The following is a 14,801-nucleotide window of genomic DNA, read 5'->3' as shown; positions in this document are numbered from 1 at the left end:
GAACACTGTGCAGAGGTTGCACTACACTAACTTGTAGTTTTAGCTGAACACTGTTCAGAGGACGCACTACACTAACTTGTAGCTTTAGCTGAACACTGTGCAGAGGTCGCACTACACTAACTTGTAGTTTTAGCTCAACACTGTGAGGAGGACGCACTACACCAACTTGTAGCTTTAGCTGAACACTGTGAGGAGGATGCACTACCCTAACTTGTAGCTTTAGCTGAACACTGTGCAGAGGTCACACTAAACTAACTTGTAGCTTTAGCTGAACACTGTGAGGAGGACGCACTACACTAACTTGTAGTTTTAGCTGAACACTGTGCAGAGGTCACACTAAACTAACTTGTAGCTTTAACTGAACACTGTGAGGAGGACGCACTACACTAACTCTAAATAGTCTAGCTGCCTGACTGTGGTACTAATAGGATCAAAAGAACACCAGCAATTTTCTTCAGGTAGCTGTAAATACTGTAACAAGACAAGCCTGCCTGTCCGTAGGAAGATAACAGGAACGGATCTAGCTAAACTGAATAAAGACATGCTGGTAGGTTAATTGGATCCTGTCTAAATTGTCCCTAGTATGTATGAATGTGAGTTAGGGACCTTAGATTGTAATCTCCTTGAGAGTAGGGACTGATGTGAATGTACAATGTATATGTAAAACGCTGCGTAAATTGACGGCGCTATATAAGTACCTGAAATAAATAAATAAATAAATAAATAAATACAGTGTGTATATATATATATATATATATATATATATATATACAACACCTGGGATGCATATATATATACACAATACACTGTAAGTGCAGCTAACTCACTGACTGTCCTGCCTAATCTAGCTAGAAATTACACTGTCTCTCTCTCTCTCTCTAAGCACGCCAGAACACACTACACAGGGACGCCATGCAGGCGGCCTTATATAGTGTGGGGCGTGTTCTAAACCCCCTGAGCCATAATTGGCCAAAGCCACCCTGGCTTTGGCCAATTACAGCTCTCTCTAGTGATGGCGCTGTGATTGGCCAAGCATGCGGGTCATAGTGCATGCTTGGCCAATCATCAGCCAGCAATGCACTGCGAAGCCGCGGTGAATTATGGGCCGTGACGCGCCACACGAATTTGGCGCGAATGGCCCATATCGTTCGCAATTCGGCGAACGATCGAACAGACGATGTTCGAGTCGAACATGGGTTCGACTCGAACACGAAGATTATCCCTAACCCCCAGCATTCCTCCATGCATATCAGTGTAATCGTGATCAGCGCAACTTCCTATAATTGGATAACATACACTGAAATGATTACTGTGACAAAATCCATCAAAATATGCACAAAAATTATAATGATAACGATCGGTCAATTGCTGTGAAAGAAAGTCCTTTTCAAACAATGTGCCAAAATTCCTGTGACCTACAAATCTAGTGATTGTGCTGATCACATTTATACCCTTTTTTGTGCACTGTGTACACTAAAGGTCTAGCAGCAATTTTCACGTATATTCTATTCACTTATATTTGATTTTATTGGTTTGTTCACTTAGTGGCGTGAGGGTTTACACTATTTTCTTCCATGCATGCATTTGCCTGGCTTCCCCAGCATCCCTTCAGACGGGCTCAGGGTGCATGCTAAACTCCCTGGGGCCCCATGCAGCCCACAGAACACCCCTGATATAGTGCAAGAGCCTGCCTGATTGTATACAGAGTGATTGGATTGATGGTGTGTCCTCCTATTATATAGTTTTTGGTAAATCTAAAGAAGATTGTACAATCAGATTGTATAGTGTATGGCCACATTTATACACCTAAAATTATCTAGTTGTGCTTTCAGTGTTGTTAATTGTTAACAACACACCAAACACAGAAGCAAACACACATTTTGCCACATGAAAAAACAGGTGACAAACACAGTAAAAAATGTACAAAAATGTCCCATGAGCTACTTTGCCAGGTGTAGCGCAGCTCGTTAAAGTCAATAGGCTGCCCTACGTGTGTCACTGGAAAAACAAACCAAAAAACATGCGCTACCACTACTCTAGGTGTTAATAGGGCCTGAAAGAGAAATTGGTGCTTTTACACAAGAATAATGAGTCTCCATTCACATCTGTGTGTTTCCAAACATATGGCAAACTGCACAGAAAATGTGCACTTCGCCATGTCTCCTCAAGTGCGGCAAACGCACTAAAACTTCAGTAACACACCATGCTCCACTCCAAAAATAGTTCTGGAGCTTCTCTGGGAAATTGTTGTGCGTAGGTCAACCCATTCAAGTGAATGGACTGCCCTATGCGTGATGGTTGAAAGCGCTCTAAAACACCCAAAACAAACGCATGCAGGAATGTGAGTTTCCGCTATGTGGAGATGTGAATGGGGCCTGACAACTGAGTGTTTCTGTCCACTCCTTCCTATGTACTTGTATAAAGATGGCCATATACTATGCAATCTGATTGTACAATGTCTGTACAATCTCCTTTAGATTTACCAGACCTATGGAATAGAAAGACACACCTGAACAATCCATTCAATTTGTATCAAATCAGGCAGGTCCTTGTACTACATACTGTAGCTGATGGAAGATCTAATGGAGATTGTACAATCAGATTGTATAGGAAGTGGGTAGAATGTACTACAGTGGAACCTCGGATTGTGAGTAACGCGGTTAACAAGCATTTCATAGTACAAGCAATTATTTTTTTAAATCCTGACTCAGTTTGCGAGTGTTGTCTCGCAAAACGAGCAGGATTCGAGCCTCTGCAGTGTGCAGTACCGCCCTTGGCCAGAGGTGCGGGGGCGCCAGTGACACTAGGAGTAAATACTCGAAAACACTCTGAAATACTTGGAAACACTCGGAAATACTCCATTCCCGAGTGTTTCTGTGTCTCTCTGTTGCCCCCCCACCTCTGGCCACATGCGGTATTGCATGCCATAGAAGTCAATGTGGAACGAATTATCTTCGTTTCCTTAGACTTCTATGGGGAAACTCGCTTTGATATGTGAGTGCTTTGGATTACATGTATTCTCCTGGAACGGATTATGCTCGTAATCCAAGGTTCCACTGTATTGTAATGAGGGAGGTGTGGTCCAGAGTGGATCACTCCCTCTTCTGTGATGCAACAAGGAAGTAAAGGCTTCTGGGAGATGACCTAACAGGAAGTGAATGCTGATACAAGCTACAGGAAGTGATGGAATCTGAAAATCTGTTCAAAGATACAAAAAAGATCTGACAAGATTTTAAACCTTCCGTGGATAAAGCAAGTAAGAGAAAAGCACATTGGTCCAGAAATGGCATTGGAAAACACCTATATCATAGTTGCCAACATTGTAAAAAAATGTATAGGGAAACTTTTTTGGCAGTAGGCCGAGTCTTATTATAATTAGGGCATGCGTTTGTAGGCGTGACATAGCAAAAAAATAAAAATGCGGCGTTAGCGCTTCAATCATCCCAGCACCACGGTTGTTGTGGTGTCAGGATGATTGAAGCGCATTATTACTATTATTACATTGTAATATAGAATGAAATCATTCAACTCACCATAATCCAGAATCAGTGGGGCCCCTGAGTGTGTCACCTGCCACGTCGCCTGCCACCAGATTCCATCAGGTGCCCCCAGCAGAATCCGGTCTTGCATCAGGTGCCCCCAGCAGAGTCCGTCCTTACATTAGGTGCCCCCAGCAGAGTCCGTCCTTACATCAGGTGCCCCAGAAGCAGAGGCCCTCCTTACAGATCTGTGTACCCAGGCAGCGGAGCCCCTCCTTACATCTGGAGTCCCCAGCAGCGGAGCCCTCCTTTACATCTGGTGTTCCCAGCAGCGGAGCCCTCCTTTACATCTGATGTCCCCAGCAGCAGAGCCCTCCTTTACATCTGTGTCCCTGGCAGCGAAGCCCTCCTTTACATCTGGTGTCCCCAGCAGTGGAGCCCTCCTTTACATCTGGTGTCCCTGGCAGCGGAGTCCACCTTTACATCTGGTGTCCCCCAGCAGCGGAGCCCTCCTTATAGATCTGTGTCCCCCAGCAGCAGAGCCCTCCTTACTTCAGTGTCCCCAGCAGCTGGCAGCAGCAGAGCCCTCCTTACAGAGTGATCTGTGTCACCAAGCAACAGAGCCCTCCTTACTTTAATGTCCCTGGCAGCAGCAGCGAAGCCCTCCTTACAGAGCGATCTGTGTCCCCAAGCAACAGAGCCCGCCTTACTTCAGTGTCCCTGGCAGCAACAGCTGAGCCCTCCTTACAGAGCGATCTGTGTCCCCCAGCAGCGTGGCAGCTACAGTTCCCGACTTTCTCATGTGTGTGTTCAGTGGAGAGGGGAGAAGCTGATTGGCTGCCCCTCCCCTCTCTACTGAACACAAGTGGAAATAATCCTCGTGACGGCAGCGGTGGCCATCTTTTTATAGCTCGCCGGCCGTTTTTTCCTAAAACATTACCGATTTTCCTGGGACAAAGGCAAAATCCCGGGAAATTAATCGGGACGAGCTGCGATCGGGACGAGGGTCCCAGAATCGGGATTGTCCCGGGAAAACCGGGACTGTTGGCAAGTATGTTATATTTATTATGAAAAGTAAAATTCTGCCTGAAAAGGTAAACTTATCTTTTAATGGTATTAAATGTTTCTGTTTTATAATTACATTTTTAAATTTAATTTGGAGAAGTTATTTTAATTCTGTGCTTGCTATACACAATAGTTGTGTTTGGGTTTTTGTATCTCTTTTTTTTTTTTTTAACAAAAAAATTTATTTAGGTTTTCCAAAACAAACGGTTTAAAGCGGATTAGACATAGATAGAGACATCTTACAAAGTTTTCTTACATTTCTTAACAAATGCAGGAGTAACAGTGAATTCAACAGTATGTTAACAAGAATATTACACCCATCTCGGGTGAAGGTATAAGAGGTCACATTGATTACCTTTAGTTTGTACACTTTAATCCCACATTCTCACAGGTAGACACAAAAAACCACTGATGAGGACCAGTTTATTTCAATTATCGTGAGCCACAACCTAGGGGCCTCAGTCAATAGTTAGATGTTTTGCCTTCACCCACGCTGCCCAAATCTTTCCAAATTTTTTGGGGCAATTTCTTCCCATATATGTCATTTTATATAATGGTAATGCCCTAATTATCAAGGACTGCCAAAGCTGTCTGGTGGGTGGCTGGGACTGATTCCACTGTAATAGGATTGCCTTTCTAGCGTATAGTGTGGCGTAGAAAATAAATAGTTTCTTCCCCCATGAGACCTCTAGGAAGTCGCAAATGCCTAACAAAAGAGGGATCGGGCTGTATGGAATCATCAATCTCCCAATAGAGTTAATATCAGCAAGTATATTTTCCAAGAATTCCTTCACACCAGGGCAGGACCAGACTATATGGAAGAAGTCAGCATCATCCGAACCACACCTAGCGCACCTCGCCGACCTATCAGGGTAAATTCTCGCTAAACGTACTGGAGAGTAATATGTACGGTGAAGAAACTTCTGTAGCCGAAATTGTAAGGGGTAAATATTGCTGGATCCCCTCCTCCCAGTCCTCATCTGTCAGCTCCGGACAGCTGGGACACTCTAGATGTGTCATGGGACGCAAATATATTGTACAGTGTGGACAGCGTTTTCCCAGTATCTGGGGATTTAAGTGTATTTTCCACAGGCGACCCCTCCAAATTCAGCGGGCCAGGGAATTGGGACCGGAATGCATGGCGCAGCTGAAGGAATCTGAAGAACATATGGTTCGGGAGGTCCTTATCTCTTTTTAAGGCATCAAAAGATACCAGTCGGCCCTGTATTACTATGTCCCCCAAAGTTTTGACCTCATATCTAGCCCACACGATTGGGTCAGGAATAGAGCGAAAGTGAGGCAGACGGGGGTTTCCCCATAAAGGAGTCGCAGGGAACCAGTCATTGGGTCCCATAAGCTGTTTTTGGACCGTGTCCCAAACCTTAAGAGTCGTTTTCATGAGAAGAGTCACCTGAAGATTGGATCTGGGGCATCTATAAACCAAATTCCCCAACTCCGCAAACGAACCAACCAATGCCGCCTCCGTGGTGGAAGCGGGATTAGTCGGGTCCTCCGAGAACCACCACTTAACAGTCACCAGGACCGCCGCCCAATATTATTTCAGAAAACAGGGCAAGGCCAATCCCCCCAGCACACCTGGTAGTTGTAGAGTTGATCTAGCTATTCTAGGAGCCTTCCCATTCCAGATAAATGAGGTAACAATACTGTCCAGATGTTTAAAGAAGGTTATCAGTATAGAGATTGGAGTTTGACGGAATAAATAGGTAAACTTGGGTAATACCGACATCTTGATTAAGTTAAAGCGGCAAACTGGTGTTAGAGGTAAGGATTTCCATGTGGCGCATCTTTGGGAAAGGTGATTAACCACTGGGTTTAGGTTGAGGGTTATATATTTTTTTAAATCCCAATGTATTTCTACACCTAAATACTTAAACTGAGGGACTCTACTAAGCTGCCCATCTGCCTGCGAGGAGGCAGAGCCAGCATGGAGAGGGAACAGGACCGACTTCCCCCAATTTATGCATATGCCCGAGAATTTGCCAAAGTTATTAATTACCGACAGGGCTGCCCGTAGGGAAGTACCATCATCCCTAAGATACAGCAAGGTGTCGTCGGCATATAACGACACCTTTTCCTGTATTGAACCCCTTGTGACCCCCCGAATCTCTGGTGCAGCACGGAGGAGGGCAGCCAAGGGCTCAATCGCCAGGGCAAAAAGTCCCGGCGAAAGAGGTCACCCCTGCCTGGTCCCCCTACCAAGGGGGAATGCCGGAGAGAGCACCGTACCCGTGCGTACCCTGGCCGTCTGGGCCTTGTACTCCATCCTGACCCAGGAGAGGAAGACCGGACCAAAACCGAATCTGCGAAGTACCTCCCAGAGATAGCCCCATTCAACAGAATCGAAGGCCTTCTCTGCATCTAAAGAGGCCACAATCCCATCCTCCACATCCTCCTCTCCAGAGGCCAAGACCGCATACAACCTACGAATGTTTATATCTGTGCCCTTCTACCCTGAATAAGGGTAAGTATTACTTTGTTCAGGTATCTGGCTAGAATTTTAGTAAGTATTTTTGCATCAGCATTAAGCAGGGATATGGGTCGGTATGAAGGGCACAGTTGGGGGTCCTTCCCTGGTTTGGGTATAACCACTATAATGGCTTGTGCCATAGACAGTGGGAGCTCCCCAGTTCGTAGGGTCTCCGTGGGCATTGCATGCATCCTATGGGCTACCTCACCAATGTATAGTTTATAGAATTCGGGGGGGAGACCATCTATTCCCGGAGTCTTCCCCGTCTACATAGAACCCAAGGCCTGCTGAACCTCCTCCAAAGCTATTGGGGCATCTAAGCTTTCCCTTGCTGCGTCTGTAAGGACCGGAAGCGTTACCCTGTCTAAAGAGTCTGAGAGCTCGTCAGGAGAATATTGTGTCTTAGAAGAGTACAGAGTCGAGTAGTAATCAGCAAAGCAAGCATTAATATTTACCGGGTCTGATACTAGAGTCCCGTCACTCTTTCGAATACGGGCTATGGTAGAGATCAAGGATTGTTCCTTGGCCAGCCAGGCTAGAAGCCTGCCTGTTTTGTCCCCTTGTTCGAATATTCTCTGTGTCTGGGCCAATTGGCGTTTATTTGCCTTGGCCACTCTGAGTAGCATAACCTCCTGATAGGCCACCTTCATATCCTGTGCTATAATTGGGTTAGAGGTAAGGGCAAACCTAGTCTCTAACTCTCGGGCCTTAGCCTCCGCTTCCTCCAATAACATTGCGTCATTTCTACGTTCCTTGGCTATGGATGACATATAGCAACCTCTAATGTAGGCTTTAAAGGTGTCCCATACAGTCCCTGGTGTGGCGGAATTGGCATTAGATAGCCAGAATTGTTTGATCTCTTTGACCATCTCCACTTCTATAGTAGGATGTTCAATCCAGAACCGAGACAGCCGCCAGATTCTATCTGCCTGTGGGGTAGCAGTTTGCAACGTACACAGCAGCGGGGAATGGTCAGATATCCCCCTTGGGAGTATCTCAATATCTATAATTTTGGGAAGCATGGGTAAACTGGCATAGAAAAGGTCAATACGAGATAATGTATTATAGGAGGAGGAGTGACATGTGTACATACGATCCGATGGGTGTTTCCATCGCCACACGTCCTCCAATCCCATTGTCTGGGACCAACGGAACAGCGCCGAATCAGTGGCGGGGTCTGGGGACAGTTTATCTAGAGAGGGGTTCGGAGGGATATTAAAATACCCCGTTAGGATCACGTTATCCATGGGGAACTGGGCAATCAGGGTAATCATTTTCTGTAAGAGGGAGATATTAGCCGGAGGCGGCAGATAAACACCCACCACCACCACAGCTATTGTGTCAATAACAGCATGTAACAGCACATATCTGCCTTCTGGATCTATAAGTACATCCAGGGGTTCAAAATTAAGAGATCTGTGGACCAAGATACTAACTCCCCTGGCATAACTAGTGTGCGTAGCATGGTAATGGTGTCCCACCCACGGCCTCTTCAGTCGCAGTACTCTACCACCCACCAAGTGTGTCTCCTGGAGAACGCAGATATGTGGAGTATACTTTTTAAGGTAATCAAAAACTAGGGAGCGCTTGATTTTATGATTAAGACCTCTGACATTCCAGGACAAGATCTTTAATGGAGCCATATCCCGGGAGGACAGATAAATTGAACGGGGAACCACATACCTCGGGGGCTTACGTAAGACCCCCCCCACCCCACCCCCATCAGTGGGCAAGCAGGGAGTTCGCAGGAAGGTAGTAGGACAGGAGACTTCCTAGCGTAGCCTAATCCTCTGATTATAGAACCATTTGTATTGAAATGCATTCAAGCATGTAAGTGTAAGAAAACCAAGAACAAAAATAAAACAAAACAAACAAATAAAACCAAACTTCCCTCCCATCCCACCCCACACCCCTTTAAATGAACCTGGGGGTGTTCGAGTACCCATAACAACCAAAAAAACCAACTTAAATGTAGGAGAAAGCTCCTATGGGGGCAGTGTGTAGCGATCGACACACCTAGGACCTAATAGAGCGCAGGGACTCCACTACATGCATTACCTGCAGGCCATTGCTGATAAAAAGGAAAAACATGGTAGGGGAAGGAAACCCTTCAGCATCTACACAGCAACTCACACTTAGATCACTCTAAGGGTACAATCTCAGTTACACGAGCTATTCGCTCAACCTGTAGGAAATAAACAAGGTTAAACAGTACATATTAAACAATTATGCTTCTCAATTGAGACCGATCCAAGGGGGAAAGCTTTCCACCCCTAACCTCTCCATCTGGTCGGCAGTTCCATAGGCGGATCACAGTTCTGGTGGAGATACCAATGTCACGTTTAATTAGATGACTCTGACTGTAAGAGGCCCGGAGAAGCAACTTCAGCCCCCCACCCACCTCAACCGCTCAAATGCAACATCCATCCCTCACTCTTTAGCACTGGAAAAAGGGGTGATAATTATAGAGAGTATGGATTCCAGTACATCCTGCATCCAGGGGGGGGCCACGGGAGGGGGGGGGAAGCAACGGCAAAGAGTGTCAAACGTCGCAGGTGAATCAAAGGTGGCAGACCCCCCCCAACCCCGATCACCAGACCATTCAGCGAAGTATCGGTCACCTGCTATGTCAACACCAGACATTGCATCCAGTTCACATTCTGAATCTGGTCTCCAAAAAAAAAAAACAAATGCATCACTCTCTGTGGTCTGTCGGAGTCAGAGAAAGAGGAGGTTACAAAAACAAAAAACTGCTTTTCTTATCGCCAAACATCTCGGACATAGTAAAGGGGTATTCTTGGTGGTCTCTGAATTACAGATCAATGACTGCGTGGCAAGGACTCAAGCCATCTGGATGCCTCCTCCGGGGAAGTGAAGAATTTTGTAGTCTCTCCGTCCACCACTCTAAGCCACGCTGGGAATAGCATGCTGTATTTGAGCCCCCTGGGGCGCATTTGGGCTTTGACTTGATCGAATGTCCAACGCTGTCTTTGCGTCTCGACCGAATAATCAGGGAACAGCATGATCTTCGCATTTTCGGATCTCAGTTCCCCAGCTTTTCTGGCTTCTCTAAGGATTAAATCACGGTCTCTGAAATTTAGCATGCGGAATATGAAGGTTCGTGGCGGTGCTCCCGGCGGACCCCGGACCGATGGCATCCTATGGGCGCGCTCCACCGCAAAATGGGCATAGAATGGAGCTTGTGGAAGAAGAGTATGGAGCAGATGCTCTGTATAAGCCTCCAGATCTCTTCCCTCCACTCCTTCTGGAAGTCCCACCAGTTGCAGGTTATTTCTGCGATTTCTGTTTTCCTGGTCTTCAGCACGGGATTCCAGCATTTTCATCTTAACTTGCAGTGTACGGATTGAGGCTCTATGGTCCCGGATGGCATCCTCATTGTCTCCTACCCTTCGTTCAGCCCCCGCCAGCCTATCGCGGTATTTGTCCATATCACGTCTTATGAGGCCCATTTCTGATTGCATCTGTTCTATTTTCGTGGTAAGGGTGGTTTGGCAACCTGTTATCGCCTGCATTAGTGCTTGGAATTGATCTGTGGCCAGTTGAGACGTTTCTGCACAGGGTTCTGTGTGCTCCGTTTGGGACGCCATGTTTAGTCGCACCGCTGCACGTGTGTCCATGGCCGGCGGTGGAGTTTTTTGGGCCGACTGCCTTTTCTTCTGTGCACCGGAGGTCCTCTTACGCATGCCCAGTCTCAGACCTAGCCTGGCAGGCAGAACAGTGTGGTTATGTATCTCAAGGGGCCAAATTAAAGCAGCTGTGCAATGTGAAGCCCCTGTCCCTCGCCTCACACCAGGGCGCTCCACGTATGTACTTTCTGCAGTGGCGGCGTTTGCAATGCCGGATGTCACTGTCTTTATGCCCCAGATTAGCTCCCCAGGGAAATCACTGTGTAGTGGGATAAGGAGGATGGCTATAAGTCCTTAGAGGCAAATATCAGCTTCATTGTATCAGGCAAAGCATTATATGTTAGTATCACAGGGAGTTGGATTGTAGTGGTTGTACAGCACGTAGTTCCTGCCTATCACTTCTCCCCAGGACGCTGCACTTGTGTCTGCCTGCGGGGTTTATAAGGCAGGATGCCGCCGTCTGTGTGCCCCAGAGTATGCCCCGCTCGAGCCTGTGGCAGAACCCCTGTTCAGTGGGGTAAGAAGGGTGGCTCTGTATCTTAAAGGTCAGGTGTGGAGGGTGCCATCCAGAGCAGCCAGGGCGGACTATGCACAAATAACAGAGGACCGGAGCATGAGGCCTGTGCAGCGTGGAGCCCCTGTCTCTCCTGCACACCAGGGCGCTCCACGCGGTCCCGCCGGCAGCGGCGTCTGCTCGCCCGATGCCGATGTCACTACCTCCCAGGTTACCTCACAGGAGAGCTCGTGAACAGCGGCAGCTCAGGAGGATCAGCAGGGTGTCCGTGTAGCCCTAGAAGCCGGATAATATAGCCAATTGGGTGCGGAGCTCTTGTCCCTCACGTCCTGCTAGGTCGCCATCTTGACCACGCCCCCGGGTTTTTGTATCTCGGTGCAAAATCTCCTGACTGTTCTGACACCATAAATTAACTAAAAGCTGTGGAATTGTTACTTAACAAATTGTTCCTTTTTTAATATCTCTGGTTGTACACCGTTTGTCTAGCCTGCTGTTTTATAGCAGCTGTACAACAATTTAATGAAATGAATGTGTATCAAAAGCCATTTTTTTGGGATTGTGTAGGGGAAGGTTAGGACCTTCCTATTAAGGCTTTTTTATTGCAGTCTGTGTCCCCACTTAAAAAATGTAATATTTATCCTAGTGACCACTGTCACTGGGAACGACAGTCAACATTTTAAAGTGGAAGATAAGGCTAATACTCACACCCTCCTACTACCAACCCTTATACCTTGCATAAAGAAAGATTTTTGTACTTTCCTAATTTTAATCTGGTACGTTCATGTGATCCTGCAGCTCTGGCTCCCCTGTGTCAGTGAGTGGCTGCTGTAGGGGACAGGAAGCACAGATAACAGCTGGGCCATGAGTTCCTATGGCTCTGGGAATTCACAGCTGCTGTCAAGCAATATCTTTCTCAAGGAAGTCGGAGCTGCAGGAGCATGTGACTGCACTGAAGTAGAATAAAAATAGGTAAGTACTCAGATCTTTTCTATATAAGGTATTCAGAATAGGAAGGAGGAGGAGGGAGGGAGATTTTTTTAAGAATAGTTAGCATCGGCCTTTACTACCACTTTAAGTTGGAACAGGTAAGTGGGCAAGTCTTCCAACGGGAATACTTGTTGCAGTGACAACTTGTTCAAGAGAAGATTGCCCTCACTTAGGGGGGACTTTCTCTTACCTCCTGTTGAGTCTATAAGGGCTCATGCACACTGCAGCTCAAAAAAAGCTGCTTTTTCAGGCATTTATGCTTTTATTTCAGCTTGAAGAAGCTTGTGCTTTTTTGTGCTCTTGTGCATGTTTTTATTAAGCTTCTTCAAGCTTCTTGGAGCTCCTTTTAGCTTTTTTGAGCATAAACATTTTTTTTTCCACAAACCCTCCTAGATAGTATTTTCTTAACCACTGTATAAACAAAACAAAAAGCTAGAATAAATGTTTGTGCATGTTTTTGAGCTTCTTTGAGCTCTTTTGAGCTATTTGGGTCACTAGCTCCTCTCAAAAACGCGAGTTTGATGGATTTTTTTTTCTGCCTGTAGGAGCATATGCCTGAAAAAGTAATAGTGTGCATGGACACATTGGCTAACATGGAGGGGCATTTCTAGGCAGAAAAAGTAAGAGCTCAAAAGCCTGTAGGAGCCGCTTCTTTAAGCTGTAGTGTGCATGAGCCCTAGAACAGAAAGTGGAATGAAAACTCCACATTAGGACTAAGATGGTGAAAAACGTATTTTTAATCTAAAACTAGAAAAAGTGTACTTAAAAGTACATATTTATACTTTAAAGTAAACATGTAAAGGCCGAAAAACTACTAAGAGAACTGGTGGAAAATAGGGACTGTAATGCCTCATTCACACGAGGCGGACTCCGTTTCCATGGAGCCCGCCTCGGTCCACCGGCTCAGCGGGAGATCTCTCCGTTGATCTCCGCTGAGCCGGCGGATGACAGGTCCCTCTCTGCTCACTGAGCGGGGAGGGGCTTGTCAGGCGCCGCTGCTGCCTATGGAGGGATCGGATGAAAACGGACAGCATGTCCGTTTTCATCAGAGCTCACCCGATCCGATCCGCCAGCGACGGATGTGGACATAGGGCCATCCGTCTGAATTTTTGCGGATCGGACCGGGTCGGATGTCAGCGGACATGTCTCCGCTGACATCTGTCGCTCCATAGGCTAACATGGAGCGCCCGTTCAGGTCCGCCGTCAAAACTGATGGTGTCCAATCGTGTGAAAGGGGCCTAAGATGACAGATTGTACATTTCCTACCAATTTCCAAGTATGGCTAAAGTAGCTATCCTCTCCCCCCATGAAACAAAGCAACACTGAGTCTCTGAAAGACTTGTTACCAGGCTGTTTTGCTGTGACATGGATTAGGGCTTACAGTGGGGAAAATAATTATCGTAGTTGATCCCCTGCAGATTTTGTAAGTTTGCCCAGTTACAAAGAAATGAAGGGTCTATAATTTTTATCATAGGCGTATTTTCAATGATAGAGACAGAATATCAACCAAAAATCCAGAAAAAAACACATAAGACAAATGTTATAAATTTAGTTGCAGTTCAGTGAGTAAAATAAGTATTTGATCCCCAAGCAAAACATGACTTAGTACTTGGTGGAGAAACCTTTGTTGGCAAGCACAGAGGTAAGTTGGTTCTTGTAGTTGGTAACCAGGTTTACACACATCTCAGGAGGGATTTTGGTCCACTCTTCTTTACAGATCTTCTTTAAATCCTTAAGGTTTCTTGGCTGTCTCTTGGCAACTCGAAGTTTCAGCCCCCTCCATAATTTTTCTATAAGATTATTATTATTATTATTCAGGATTTATATAGCGCCAACAGTTTACGCAACGCTTTAGATTAAGGTCTGGAGACTGGCTAGGCCACTCCATGACCTTAATGTGCCTCTTCTTGAGCCACTCCTTTGTTGCCCTAGCGGTATGTTTTGGGTCATTGTCATGCTGGAAGACCTATCCATGACCCATCTTCAGTGTTCTGGCTGAAGGAAGAAGGTTCTCATCCAAGATTTTACAATACATGGTCCCATCCATTGGCCCCTCAGTGCGGCAAAGTTGGCCTGTACCTTTAGCAGAGAAACAACCCCAAAGCATAATGTTTCCACTTCTGTGCGTGACTGTAAGGATGGTATTCTTAGGCTCACAGTCAGCATTTTTCATTCTCCAAACACATCTTCCACAGTACACAGAACATGGAAACGCAATTATTTTAGTAAATATAAACTGCTAAATACCTTTTCTCATCAGCAGTTTATAGCAGTCTTGTGACTTCTATCAGTGTTTAAAGCTTGTAGGAGGAGTTTTCATTCTCCCCTGATTGTCCTATGAGGCTGCAGGACCTCTGACCCTCTGTCTGGACAGTGATTAGCCCTGTGCTGATCAAATACACTCTCCAAAGAAAAAAGATAGATAGCAGATAGATTGGGGACTGTGGAAGAAGGGGAGGATCAGAGAAGACAGGATCAAACAGCCTTTTTACACAATGCAGAAGATTAACCCCTTAGGCTCCACAGTGAGTATAACAGGCATGCTTTACTGCACATACAGATTGATTGTTGTTGTGGGTTTAGTAACACTTTAAAGTATAGCTAAGTCTATTTTGGATCAA

This window comes from Aquarana catesbeiana, linkage group LG06, assembly GCF_042186555.1.
Source record: "Aquarana catesbeiana isolate 2022-GZ linkage group LG06, ASM4218655v1, whole genome shotgun sequence".
Classification (NCBI taxonomy): domain Eukaryota; kingdom Metazoa; phylum Chordata; class Amphibia; order Anura; family Ranidae; genus Aquarana; species Aquarana catesbeiana.
The sequence above is the reverse complement of the archived record's forward strand: the minus strand, read 5'-3'. Positions refer to the sequence as shown.